Source organism: Syngnathoides biaculeatus, chromosome 17, assembly GCF_019802595.1.
Source record: "Syngnathoides biaculeatus isolate LvHL_M chromosome 17, ASM1980259v1, whole genome shotgun sequence".
Taxonomy (NCBI): Eukaryota; Metazoa; Chordata; class Actinopteri; order Syngnathiformes; family Syngnathidae; genus Syngnathoides; species Syngnathoides biaculeatus.
Genome location: NC_084656.1, coordinates 1817101 through 1830175, shown reverse-complemented (window position 1 = coordinate 1830175; position 13075 = coordinate 1817101). Strand labels below are relative to the sequence as shown.

At 47.0% G+C, this 13075-nt stretch overlaps 1 protein-coding gene across 2 annotated transcripts in view; it reads left to right on the top strand.

The window, feature by feature from the left end:
* The first annotated feature begins 7938 nt into the window (after window positions 1–7938).
* Window positions 7939–13075, top strand: part of megf10 (multiple EGF-like-domains 10) — a 139800-nt gene continuing 134663 nt past the window's right edge. The window contains exon 1 of one of the 2 annotated variants that reach the window (XM_061802002.1): window positions 7939–8072. The gene's annotated coding sequence lies outside the window, so the exon portion shown is untranslated. Of the gene's footprint in view, window positions 8073–12279; window positions 12378–13075 lie in introns of those variants that run through there. The other variant, XM_061802001.1, reaches the window with a different exon arrangement.

The following is a 13075-nucleotide window of genomic DNA, read 5'->3' as shown; positions in this document are numbered from 1 at the left end:
GGCACCTCTCGCTCCAGTCTTGGTGATGACGACCGCCGGCCACCTCTTGGTCCTATCTTGACGGCGAGCGACCCTGTGCCGCTTCTTGCTTCTGTCCTGGCCGCCTCTCGCCCATAACTCAGCAGCACCTGTACCACAGCCGCCTTTCGCCCATGTGTCAGCAGCACCTGTACCACAGCTGCCTGTCACCCATGCCTCGGTGGCACCTGAACCACATCTGCCTCTTGCTCATGTCTCGGTGGTGCCTGAACCACAGCTGCCTCTCACCCACGTCTCTGTGATGCCTGAACCAGAGCCCCCTATCGCCTATGCCTCAGTGGCGCTTGAACCACACCTATAGCCCAAGCTTCGGCGGCCCTCAACCCCGAGCCGCCTGTCGCCCACACCTCAGTGGTGCTCGACCATCAACAGCTGCCATCTCTCGACCAAGCCTCGGCAGCCCTCGACCAGCTGCCACCTCTCAACTATGCCTCAGTAGTTCTTGACCAGGTGCCACTTTCCGACCACACCTTGGGGGTCCTCGACCAGCGTCAGCGGCCTCTGCCATCTCTCGGAAACTCCTCGGCAGTCCTCGACCAGCGTCAGGAGCTGCTCCTGTCTCTCGACCATGCCTCGGCAGTCCTCAACCAGTGTCATTAGCTGCCGCTGTCTCCCAATCTGACAACTACTCCTGTTTGCTTCCTGCTTTGCCATTGGTACCCCCCTCGGGGATGATCGCCTGAGTCACCCCTCAAGGACCCTGGTGCTTGGCGTCCGAGGTGAGCTTCTGAACTATTCAGCCAAGTTCCTCGCTTTGGGTGGCCTGGACGGCCACCAGACAGAATGGGGTGTGGAGGTGGTAGCTTACATACATGTTAAACCACACGCTAACATGCATGCTGACAGTGTAACAAGTGTGTATTAATATCCATTATTCATGGATTTTTGTTATTCGCTGGGGTGTAAAAGACACAAACCCTATGAATAACGGGGGAACACTTTCTATAAGTGGATTTGCATAACATATGTGTTTATCACAGATATATTTGTGGATTTGAAAATATTTGAATCAGGGTGGCACAGTGGCACAGCTGTAGAGCATTGGCCTCCCAGTTCTGAGGACTGGGGTTTAAATCTGGGCCCCATCGTCACAAAGCAGCCATAGCTAAGAGCCGTCATGAGTAGGTCTGGGCGTGGAGAATTGAACGGAACGGGGACTGATGATCCAGCCACGCCGTAACCAACCAAACCCCAAAACCCTGTCCCTGACAAGCACAAACCACAGAAGAAGAAGCTGCGAGAACCAACAAAGAAGATTATGCAAAAACTCATGCCTGTGCCCAACAGTGACAGAGACAAACAAAACCGTGCCCCAACCCTGCTGAATTCTATAACCACTTGCCACAGCACAACACCTGGAACAAAATAATACTGCACAAAGGAGGTCCCCCACAACGCACGCTGACCACCAGCCCACACTGCATGGAGTTGCAACGAAGCCAACTCCCAGTCAACCAGGTGAGCAAAACCACAGAACATGTCCATGCCAAGATTGAAACAGCCTATAATGCAGACAGCAGGCCGCACACCCACACCAACGGTCCCCAGCACCCATTCCAGTGTACACACCAACGCAAATACCGACAACAGTAAGAAAGACGTAACACAAACAAAACCACCCACCCCAGCAACCACAGCCAGAGCACACCACAATGAAGTGGGACAAAGCCCCCACAAACAATGTCCCACAGCACCCCAAATTCTAACCTTACGTCCCAAACATGAAAATCAGGAAAGAAGGCAGCACCCGACACCACCTGGCTCCATCCAAAGAAAACTAAAATATAAATAGATAAATCACATTTAAAAAATCACCAGCTCCTGTCCGAAGGCACACCATGTGACAAAATGCTGAGTACCAGCACACACACCCCAAAACAGAAGGCCACAAGCCCAAAACAGGAACTAAAGTCAAAACCCGCTCATACAAAACACCTGACACAATGAAACAAGCCCATACAACCACCTCAACAATACCATATCCAATCCCCAGCCGAAACACCAAGCAATGAGGATCAAGTCAACCAGGCTACCCCCTCCACACACGGGAGTTCTTAATCCTCATGGGGGTCTATGAAGCCACACTTTCTCTGGTCCCTCACCTAGGACCTGTTTGCCACTGGTGACCTTGCCAGGGGCGTGAAGCCCCGTACAACATAGGTCCAATTATTGGGACACACAAACCCCTCCACCCCGATAAGGACGGCTCAAGGAGGAGTGAATGTAATTATCCATCCATCCATCCATCCATTTTCTTATACGCTTATCCTCACAATGGGAGTGCTCAAGCCTATCCCAGCTGTCAACAGGTAGGAGGCATGGTACACCCTGAACTAGTTCCCAGCCAATTCCAGGGTACATGGAGACAGAGAACAGTCGCATCACACTCACAATCACACCTTGGGGCAATTTAGAGTATCCAATTAACGCATTTTTTGGGACGTGGAAAGAAACCGGAGAGCCTGGAGAAAACCAAGCAGGCACGGGGGGAAATAAAAACCCCACACAGGCATGCTGAGATTGAGCCCGGGTCCTCAGAACTGTGAGGTCAACGCTTTCCAGCTCTTCCACCCTGCTACCCTGAATATAGTTAGTACATTAAAAATTTTGGGAGAGAAGCATAGCTGAACAGAAAGTAGGTTATAATACTAGGAAATACGGCCATGTGTCTTCCTCAGCCCGGCCCTGCTCGTCCCCCAAAGATCGATCAAAGCAGGCAGGAATATCAAAGGAGTCAGGATTACGGGGTCGGTCGGAGAACAGGCGGAGGTCGGTACACACGGGAAAACGATCAGAGATATGGGAGTGCTGGAACGGGGCATAACGCAATGATCTGGCACCGGACCAGTCGTCTCCATGGTCCTATATACACCGGGACCAATCAGCCAACATGAGGTGCAGGTGTGTGCCTCCCAATCAGCGCGACTGAACAGGCACCCGCACAGCCAGGGCTGGACTGGCAGGATCATGACACTTTTATCAAACTCACGAACCAAAAGGTTATGCGTGGGGAAATAACCCAAACAGACTGACACCCATCCATTAATTTCCCACCCAAAAGTCAATATACAGCACTGTCAATGCATCAATCTGGGACTAGCCCACCATGCCAAATGGTCCATATGCACAAGCCCCAATCTGACTCACTAACCCAAGCCCACAGGCCCCCACCCCAAAGGGCATGCACCCAAACACAGCATCCTGACATGAAAAGCAACCTAACCTGGCACCAGTAACATTTGGCTATTCCCCTTCAATGGATGAAACTAAATGCAATGGAAACCAAATGCAATGAAACGCCGATCCCCTCTACCCCCATCAACGTGGCAAAGGACCAGCTCCATCCCAAATTCCAACCCACTGTGAGGAAAATCCACTATGCTGAAGCTCCAAGTCAATACCAAGTTGCCACCCTTTCATAAACACCCGTGCTGGCCCGAGAGCCAAAACAAACCCTGGAGCCCGGGATGCACCACACACTGCGGAAGTCCCCCGCCCCACTAACTAACTAACTAACTAACTAACTAACTAACTAACTAACTAACTAACTAACTAACTAACTAACTAACTAACTAACTAACTAACTAACTAACTTCTTCTTCTTTTCCTTTCGGCTTGTCCCGTTAGGGGTCGCCACAGCGTGTCATCTTTTTCCATCTAGGCCTATCTCCTGCATCTTCCTCTCTAACCCCAACTGCCCTCATGTATTCCCTCACCACATTCATAAACCTTCTCTTTGGTTGTCGTCTCGCTCTTTTGCCTGGCAGCTCCATTCTCAGCACACTTCCACCAATATACTCACTCTGTCACCTCTGAAGATGTCCAAACCATCGAAGTCTGCTCTCTCGAATCTTGTCTCCAAAACGTCCAACTTTGGCTGTCCCTCTAATGAGCTCATTTCTGATCCTATCAAACCTGCTCACTCCGAGCGAGAACCTCAACACCTTCATTTCTGCTACCTCCAGTTCTGCTTCTTGTTGTTTCTTCAGTGGCACCGTCTCTAATACATGATGGCCGGCCTCACCACTGTTTTGTAAACTTTGCCCTTTATCCGAACAGAGACTCTTCTGTCACATAACACACCGGACACCTTCCGCCAGCTGTTCCAACCTGCTTGGACCCGTTTCTTCACTTCCTTACCACACTCACAATTGCTCTAGATTGTTGACCCTAAATATTTGAAGTACTCCATCCTCGCTATCTCTTCTCCCTGGAGCTTCACTCTTCCCCCACCCCTCTCATTAACGCACATATATTCTGTTTTACTTCGGCTAATCGTCATTCCTCTCCTTTCCAGTGCATGGCTCCATCTTTCTAATTGTTCCTCTGCATGCTCCCTGCTTTCACTGGATATCACAATATCATCTGCAAACATCATGGTCCAAGGGGATTCCAGTCTAACCTCATCTGTCAGCCAATCCATTACCATTGCAAACAGGAAGGGGTTCAGAGCTGATCCCTGATGCAGTCCCACCTCCACCTTAAATTCTTCTGTCACACCTAAGGCACACCTCACCATTGTTCTGCTGCCATCATACATGTCCTGTGCTATTTTAACATACTTCTCTGCCACACCAGACTTACGCATGCAGTACCACAGTTCCTCTCTTGTTACCCTGTCATAGGCTTTTTCTAGATCCACAAAGACACAATGTAGATCCTTCCGACCATCTCTGTACTCTTCCACTAGCATCCTCAAGGCAAATAATGCATCTGTGGTACTCTATCTATGCATGAAACCATACTGTTGCTCACAGATACTTACTTCTGTTCTGAGTCTAGCCTCCACTACTCTTTCCCATAACTTAGAGTTAGGGTTTTGGGGTTCATTGTGTGGCTCATCAACTTTATTCCTCTATAATTCCCACAGCTCTTAACATCGCCTTTGTTCTTAAAAATGGGAACTAGAAGACTTTTCCTCCATTCTTCAGGCATCCTTACCCCCGCTAATATTCTGTTGAATAAGTTGGTCAAAAACTCCACAGCCATCTCTCCAAATTGCTTCCATACCTCCACCGGTATGTCATCAGGACCAACTGCCTTTCCATTTTTTATTCTTTGTAGTGCCTTTCTGACTTCCCCCTTACTAATCATTGCCACTTCCTGGTCCTTCACACTTGCCTCTTCAACTCTTCCTTTGCTCTCATTTTCTTCATTCATCAACTTCTCAAAGTATTTGTTCCATCTATTTAGCACACTACTGGCACCAGTCAACACATTTCATCTATATCCTTAATCACCCTAACCTGCTGCACATCCTTCCCATCTCTATCCCTCTGTCTGGCCAACCTGTAGAGATCCTTTTCTCCTTCTTTTGTGTCCAACCTGGTGTACATGTCTTCACATGCCTTTTGTTTAACCTTTATCACCTCTACCTTTGTCCTACATCGCATCTTGATTCCTCCTTTTGCCTCTCCTCGGTCCTCTCAGTGTCCCACTTCTTCTTTGCTTGCTCTTTCCTTGTATGACTCCCTGTATTTTGGGGTTCCACCACCAAGTCTCCTTCTCCCCTTTCTTACCAGAAGACAGACCAAGTACTCTCCTGCTTGTCTCTCTGATTACCTTGGCTGTCGTAGTCCAGTCTTCCGGGAGCATCTGCTGTCCATCGAGAGCCTGTCTCACCTCTTTCCGAAAGGCCACACAATATTCTTCCTTTCTCAGCTTCCACCACATGGTTCTCTGCTCTACCTTTGTCTTCTTAATCTTCATACCCACCACCAGAGTCATCCTACACACCACCATCCTATGCTGTTGAGCTATACTCTCCCCTAGCACTACTTTACAGTTAGTAATCTCCTTCAGATTACATTATCTGCACAAAATATAATCCACCTGCGTGCTTCTACCTCCGCTCTTGTAGGTCACCATATGTTCTTCCCTCTTCTGGAAATAAGTGTTCACTACAGCCATATCCATTCTTTTTGCAAAGTCCACCACCATCTGTCCCTCAAAGTTCCTTTCCTGGATGCCGTACTTACCCATCACTTCTTCGTCGCCCCTGTTTCCTTTACCAATATGTCCATTACAATCTGCACCAATCACAACTCTCTCGCTGTCTGGGATGCTCAGAACTATTTCATCTAGTTCCTTCCAGAATTTCTCTTTCAACTCTAGGTCGCATCCTACCTGTGGGACATAGCCGCTAACCACATTATACAGAACACCCTCAATTTCAAATTTCAGTCTCATCACTCGTTCTGATACTATTTTCACCTCCTAGACATTCTTAGCCAGCTCTTCCTTTAAAATAACCCCGACTCTGTGGTAGAATAATTTAAACCCTGCTCCTAAACCTCTAGCCTTACTACCTTTCCAGCTGCTCTCTTGGATGCACAGTATATCAACCTTTCTCCTAATCATCATGTCAAGCAACTCCTGAGCCTTTCCTGTCATAGTCCCAACATTCAAAGTCCCTACACTCAGTTGTAGGCTCTGTGCATTCCTCTTTTTTTTCTGACGACAGATCCGGTTTCTTCCTCTTCTTTGTCTTCGACCCACAGTAGCTGAATTTCCACTGACGCCCTGCAGGTTAGCAGTGCCGGGGGCGGGTGTTGTTAACCCGGGCCACGACCGATCCGGTATGGGATTCTTTAGATGAACGCTCATATTTGTTTAGCACAGTTTTTACGCCGGATGCCCTTCCTGAGGCAACCCTCTGCATTTATCCGGGCTTGGGACCGGCCTACAGATTGCACTGGTTTGTGCCCCCATAGGGCTGCATCGACTAACTAACTAACTAACTAACTAACTAACTAACTAACTAACTAACTAACTAACTAACTAACTAACTAACTAACTAACTAACTAACTAACTAACAACTAACTAACTAACTCCACATTGAGGCGACCGTAATCTCATTTTGACAAGGAAGAGACAAGTCTCTGTTCTCTCTGTCCTCTGTGGCCACCAACCACAATCATGCACAGGGAGGTCTCACAACCCACTTGCCCCAGCCACTCTTGGGCCAGCTCCCACCAGCCCCTCCCTGAAGGTAATGATACCTCATCATCAGCATCACTCCTCCACTGGAAATGTGAATTTAAAGTATATCAAAGAATGGATGAATGGATGGATGGTGAAGAATGGATGGATGGATGGATGGATGGATGGATGGATGGATGATGTCACTAGCCCCAATTAATTATTGATTTATAACTGATTTTTTCCACACATTGCCAGTAGCTTTGAAATCAGCTCCCACTCACCCATAAGTAAAATCACATTTTAAACAACTGCATTTCCTGTTAACTTGGGTTATCGTAGTCTGATATTTACATTTGCTTGCTAATCTTGAAAGTTAAACTCCAGAAACTATGTAAAAATTTAGAATTTAAGAATGGGGCAAATACTTTTTTCTGGGCCTTGTACGTTTTTCACGAGTTTTACTAATCGTGTCTACCAAAAGGTGGCAGAAGAGACAAGAAGATGAGCAACAAGGCTGTGTTGTGTAGTTTTTGTAGTGGCTTAACGATGTAAACTGTATACAGAGAAACAAGATTTGGAAGTGGTTATCTTCTACTAGTCGGATTCCATCAATGAAAGCAAGGTGGAATAGGGAGGACGCATGTCGTTTTTAAGATCACACCTGCACCATTTTTAATTTGAGAAGAATATGAAAACAAACAAAAAGTAAAACAAAACAAAAAAATATTAAAGTTTGAAATGTTGTGGTCATGTAAACTAACTGTTTTGAAACTGCGCAACGCAAATGCTTTATTTTTCTTTTTTGCTTTTTCTTTGCAATTTGGGCACATAAAGGACCCCATTATGCCTGGAGGTGAAAATCTCTCAGTGGTTGGGAAAACGGTGACGTCACACAAACAGCGAACAAGTGTTTTGGGTTGCAGGAAAGCTCCTCTGTGTATTCGCATCCGAGGGAGTTCCATTTTTGTTTTCATCTTGAGTGTAATTATCCCGTATCTCAGATTTCCCAGGGTTTCAGAAAAACTGCCATAGGACTCGTTATTGTTTCAAAGAGGACACCACCATCGGACTCATGAGACAGGAGAGGCTGGAGTCTTTCATCGATAAAGTAATTTTATTTATTCATATGTTGATTTGCCTTGAGACGAATTTTCCAAATGTATTGTCACACAGCAGTTACGGTACTTTATCTCTTTTTCAAACGGTTTCTTTCTTAGTTACAAATGTAAGAGAGGAAGAAAAAAGTGATGTCTCCAGCCCAAAGTGGGGTGCTTTTTATTTTGTTTCATACTGTTTTCATTTTAACACTCCTTGAGTGCTTTTTGTGTGTGTATTTTGCCCAAATTTGAATGTACAGGCCCTAAATGTTTGTTCATTGTTAGTGGAAGAAATCATTGGCTAATGAGTTTTAGCTTTAGAAACAAAAAGAGTTTGCAGAATGATTTCAGCATTTTCCGCTTAACTGAATGAATCTGGAAAACCTAAATAAATTATTGTAAGCTGGGAATGTTATTTGGGTTTGCATCCTTGGATAAATAAGTTTTGGAGCACATGATTAATTGTCACTGTCATATAACTTAACTCAGTCATAATAATTGTTGGCACTTCACACACAAATTCATTTTAGCAATTTTTATAATGCTGCCTTGGTTTTATATGGACAAATGCCATCTATCCTGAGAGTGACACTGAAAGTCGTATTTCCAAAAAGTTATTGATGATTCAAAATCTACAGTATGACATTAATACTAAAGGCAATACTGACTGACAGTGCAAAATGTAGTAGGGTACTGAAATACACTTCATTTTATAACGGTAAAGACAAACGTGTACAATGGTAAAGACATAAACAGCTGAATAAAAATCGTGTGAGTTGCACAATTTACGTTTTACCCTTACAGTGCATATACAGTGCACGCCTCCCCCGAACCCTAGTCTGGTGGCCATCCAGGCCACCAAACACAAGGCGTCCGGGTGGACAGGTCAGGAGGACGACCCGGACGCCAAGCACCAGGGTCCCCACGGGGCGATTCGGGAGGACGACCTCTGTGAGGAACCAAACGACGAAGCAGGAACCAGGCCGAGGCAGGCAACTGCTCCGGACGAGAACCTCCCATGCCGTGGTTGCGAGACGACCAGGGACTGGTCGCCACCGAGGCTTGGTCAGGAGGCAGCCGTGGATTGGTCACCAACGAGGCCAGGTCCTGAAGAGGCTGGAAGCCCTCAGGAGCAAAGAGGATGACGGAGAGAAGGACCAGAGCCATGACCGCCACCATCACAGCCATCTCGAAGTCTCTCCAGCTCCGGGGTGGCTCCACAGAACTCCCCAGCTCCTCCTGGACAGGAACGTGAGAAGCCGGCGACACCATCGCCATCACCACCTCCTGGACAGCAACGTGAGAAGGCAGCGACACCATCGCCATCGCCACCTCCTGGACAGCAACGTGAGAAGGCGGCGACACCATCGCCATCACCACCTCCTGGACAGCAATGTGAGAAGGCTACTGGATAAGTTTTCAGAGGCTGCTTTAATCAAAACAGGATATATTTCTCAAGTTATATGAAAGTGGGTCTGTGGTAAGCGGTGGTGGACTGTCAGGCTCGATCCCGAGGTCTAACTATGAGCTTTTTAACTACAGCAACTTTAAGATACGCTATTGAAGCTGGAATTACCACAGCTGCCGGCACCAGACTTGCCCTCAATGGTTCCTCGCCAAAGGATTCAAACTGTACTCATTCCAATTACAGGGCCTCGAAAGAGTCCTGTATTGTTATTTTTCGTCACTACCTCACCACATCAGGAGTGGGTAATTTTTTCTGCTGCCTTCCTTGGATGTGGTAGCTGTTTCTCAGGCTCCCTCTCCGGAATCGAACCCTCATTTCACGTTACCCATGGTCGCCATGGTATGCGCAGAAAGTACCATCGAAAATTGATAGGGCAGACATCCGAATGAAACGTTGCCAAAGGGGCTGGGGTGGCAACCCCCTGGAGGGGGGCGCATCACCGCATGGGTTTTGGGTCTGAAAAATGTGCGCCTAACCCTGGAGGTGAATGCTTGTTTGCATGTGTGAGCTCAAGAATTGCCACAGTTATCCAAGTAACGATGGAGCAATCGAAGAACCATAACTGATTTAATGAGCCATTCGCAGTTTCGGTGTACTGGGCCCCATGTACGTAGACTTGCATGGCTTAATCTTTGAGACAAGCATATGCTACTGGCAAGATCAACCAGGTAGCCTCGTGTGGAGGGTGTTGGGCGGTGGCGGCTGGGGAAGGCGCCTCCGCCAGAGGCTTCGGCGCAGGAGGGAGAGGGGCCTGCGGAGCAGAGAAACGTGTTCGTCAGGGACCTGTAGCAACCCACCAAGCGAAGGGAGGCGGCTGTGTCACCACAGTGGCGCCACCAACACACATCTGTAGGTGAATCTGCGGGCTGAGGGAACCGTCCACCCGAACACCGGAGCGAGCCGGGTGGCGGGGTATCCCCAAAGGCGTGTCACGATTGTCATTCGGTCAGTGTGAAAGAAGGGAGGGCGCACTCCAGGCTCCACCCGGGCAATCCCCGGACACCAGTGCACATCACTCGCGCTCGTCCTGCCCAGAGGCAGAGAAACTTGTTTGTTGGGGGGGCCCGCTGCTGCTCCTGCTGGGACCCAACCAGGGAAGGGAGGTGGCTGTGTCACCACGGTGGTGCAACCGATGGAGATCCATAGGCGAACCCGTGGAATGAGGGAAGTGTCCGCCCGAACACCGGTCCGGGCTGTCTGGTGGGGGCCCCCCAAAGGCGGGTCACGATTGCCATTTGGCCAAGTTATTCTATTGTGTTTTTATGTATTTTATGAAACATTACAACTTAATGGGAATTGGGGTTTATGAGTAACCTGTATCAGACTTCATGTTTTTATCTTTGTAGTTGAGACAGATTTCCCCCCAAAATGTTCATGCTTATTTTTCATTAATGTGAGAATTGAATTGCACAGAACTATTGTAATTGTAAATTGTACAAAACAATGAAATTTATCATACCTGGGGGAGACTTCAGGAACCCTCGACCCTGATCCAAGACTCTCTCATGCCTCCAACAGATCAAACCATTCATTTTCTGACCCCAATATTCTTACAAGGGTCGTGGGACTGCTGGACCCTACCCCAGCTATCAGGCAGGAGGCGGGGTCCACCCTGAAATTGTTGCCGGCAAATCCCAGGTCATGCATTAATAATCCGTCACACTCACAATCACACCTAGGGTAATTTAGTGTCTCTAATTAATCCATGTTTTTGAGATGTGGCAGGAAACCTGAGTGCCCGGAGAAAACCCATGCAGGCACTGGGAACATGCAGACTCCACACAGGCGCGGCCAGGATTTTAACCCCCATCCTCAGAACTGTGCTCTAACCAGTCGTTCACCTTGCCACTTCCACCACATATGTTTTAAATTCCACACTCATATAGGAGTTCATTCTCGTGTTTTGGCGTTAATCATTATTTTATCTTGTCAGAGTTACATTAAGTGATCAGTGGTATGACCTTTTCTCATCATGAAGTTAAGTCCCATGAAGCCTGTTTGGTTGAATCACCCGCCATGATGTGAAGCAGTGCATTTGGAGAGATGAGCGTATTTAGGCAGTGTTGTAGGAATACGCTGAAAAAAAAGCGTGGAGAAATTTGAAAAAGCCTAAAATACAATTCTAACGAACAGTGGAACAGCTGTAACGCTTTGACCGCACAATTGTGAAGACCGGGGTTCAATCCGGCCCTGGTTTTGAGGAGTTTGCATGTTCTCCCTGTGCCTGGGTGGGTTTACTGCGGGCACTCTCGTTTCCCTCCACATCTCAAAAACATGCATTCATGCATCATTAATTGGACACTCTAAATTGCCCCTAGGTGTGATTGTAAGTGCGACTGCTGTCTCCATGTGCCCTGTGATTGGCTGGCAACCAGATCAGGGTGTACCCTGCCTCCTACTTGATGACAGCTGTGATAGGCTCCAGCACTCCCATGACCCTCATGAGGATAAGCGGCTCAAAAAATCGATGGATGAATGGATAAACTACAATTTGAAGTGTTCTCCAATTAGCTGTAGCTGACGCAGATTTTGAAATCCCCTAGATCCTGCTGTGTCTTCATAGTTGGAAGGTCCAATTCCCTTTTTCTCATTGACGCTCTTTTCCTCCTCTTCCTCTTCTAAAAGTAAAGCCATGGGTTTTAATCGTCATGGTGAGAAATCCATATTGTCAAACTTTAACCTACCTCATGTCTTTAGAAGTGGGTAAAAGCACTGGGCTCTTCCTATTTAGTTGCTTAGCAACCAGCAACAAATATAACAAGCTTGAGCTTATTGTCGACTAACACATTACTAATCGGAGGGAGGCACTAATGTTTAAATGACGTCCTGTGGTGGACCGAGCTGCTAAGTGAGTAATTAGCCCATTAGCTTGTGGGCGAGCAAATTTAAACATTTTACTTTGGCTTAAGAGCCTTTGTTGTTTGCTATGCCTGTTGTGGAGTAGTGGACAGAACCAACATCAGTAAACCGGCATTCCAACAACTCATTCATTTTCCTGGAGGATGCATGTGAGATTAGTGTTTGTTGGCGGTAGCAGTGAAAAATGAAGTGAAACAAACAACGATTTTAATCAATTCTTTTCCAGAAAGGGAGTATTAAATTAGGAGGATGGTAATTCATGTGGCACACATTGAAACAGAGACGTGGAGGTGGGCCTAGCTCAAGTTGGAGGCCAGAACAAAAGGAGTAAAGAAATGAGACAAATTTAATTTCAATCTTAAATTTGTTCATCGACATGTACTTGAGTGATGTAAATACGTTTTTCTGCATGAAGATAATTTTTTATTTTACCGTATTGTCCTCTTCAGAGTCTTTCAGGTTGCTGCATTTATCTTGAAATCAAATTCTCTGTAGGGATCCTGAAGATTCCCCAGCCTCCCCACAATGTTTTCATTTCTTTTTTTGTCAATTTTTTATGACTTTGGTGTTTGCATGTCTGATACTTGGACTTCATAGCTAATTCCATGTTTTCCCTCCAGTGCAAGGAATGGGTGGAGTGGTGCACTCTTGTTGTGGTTTTCCTCTGTAGAGCCGCCTTATTTATAG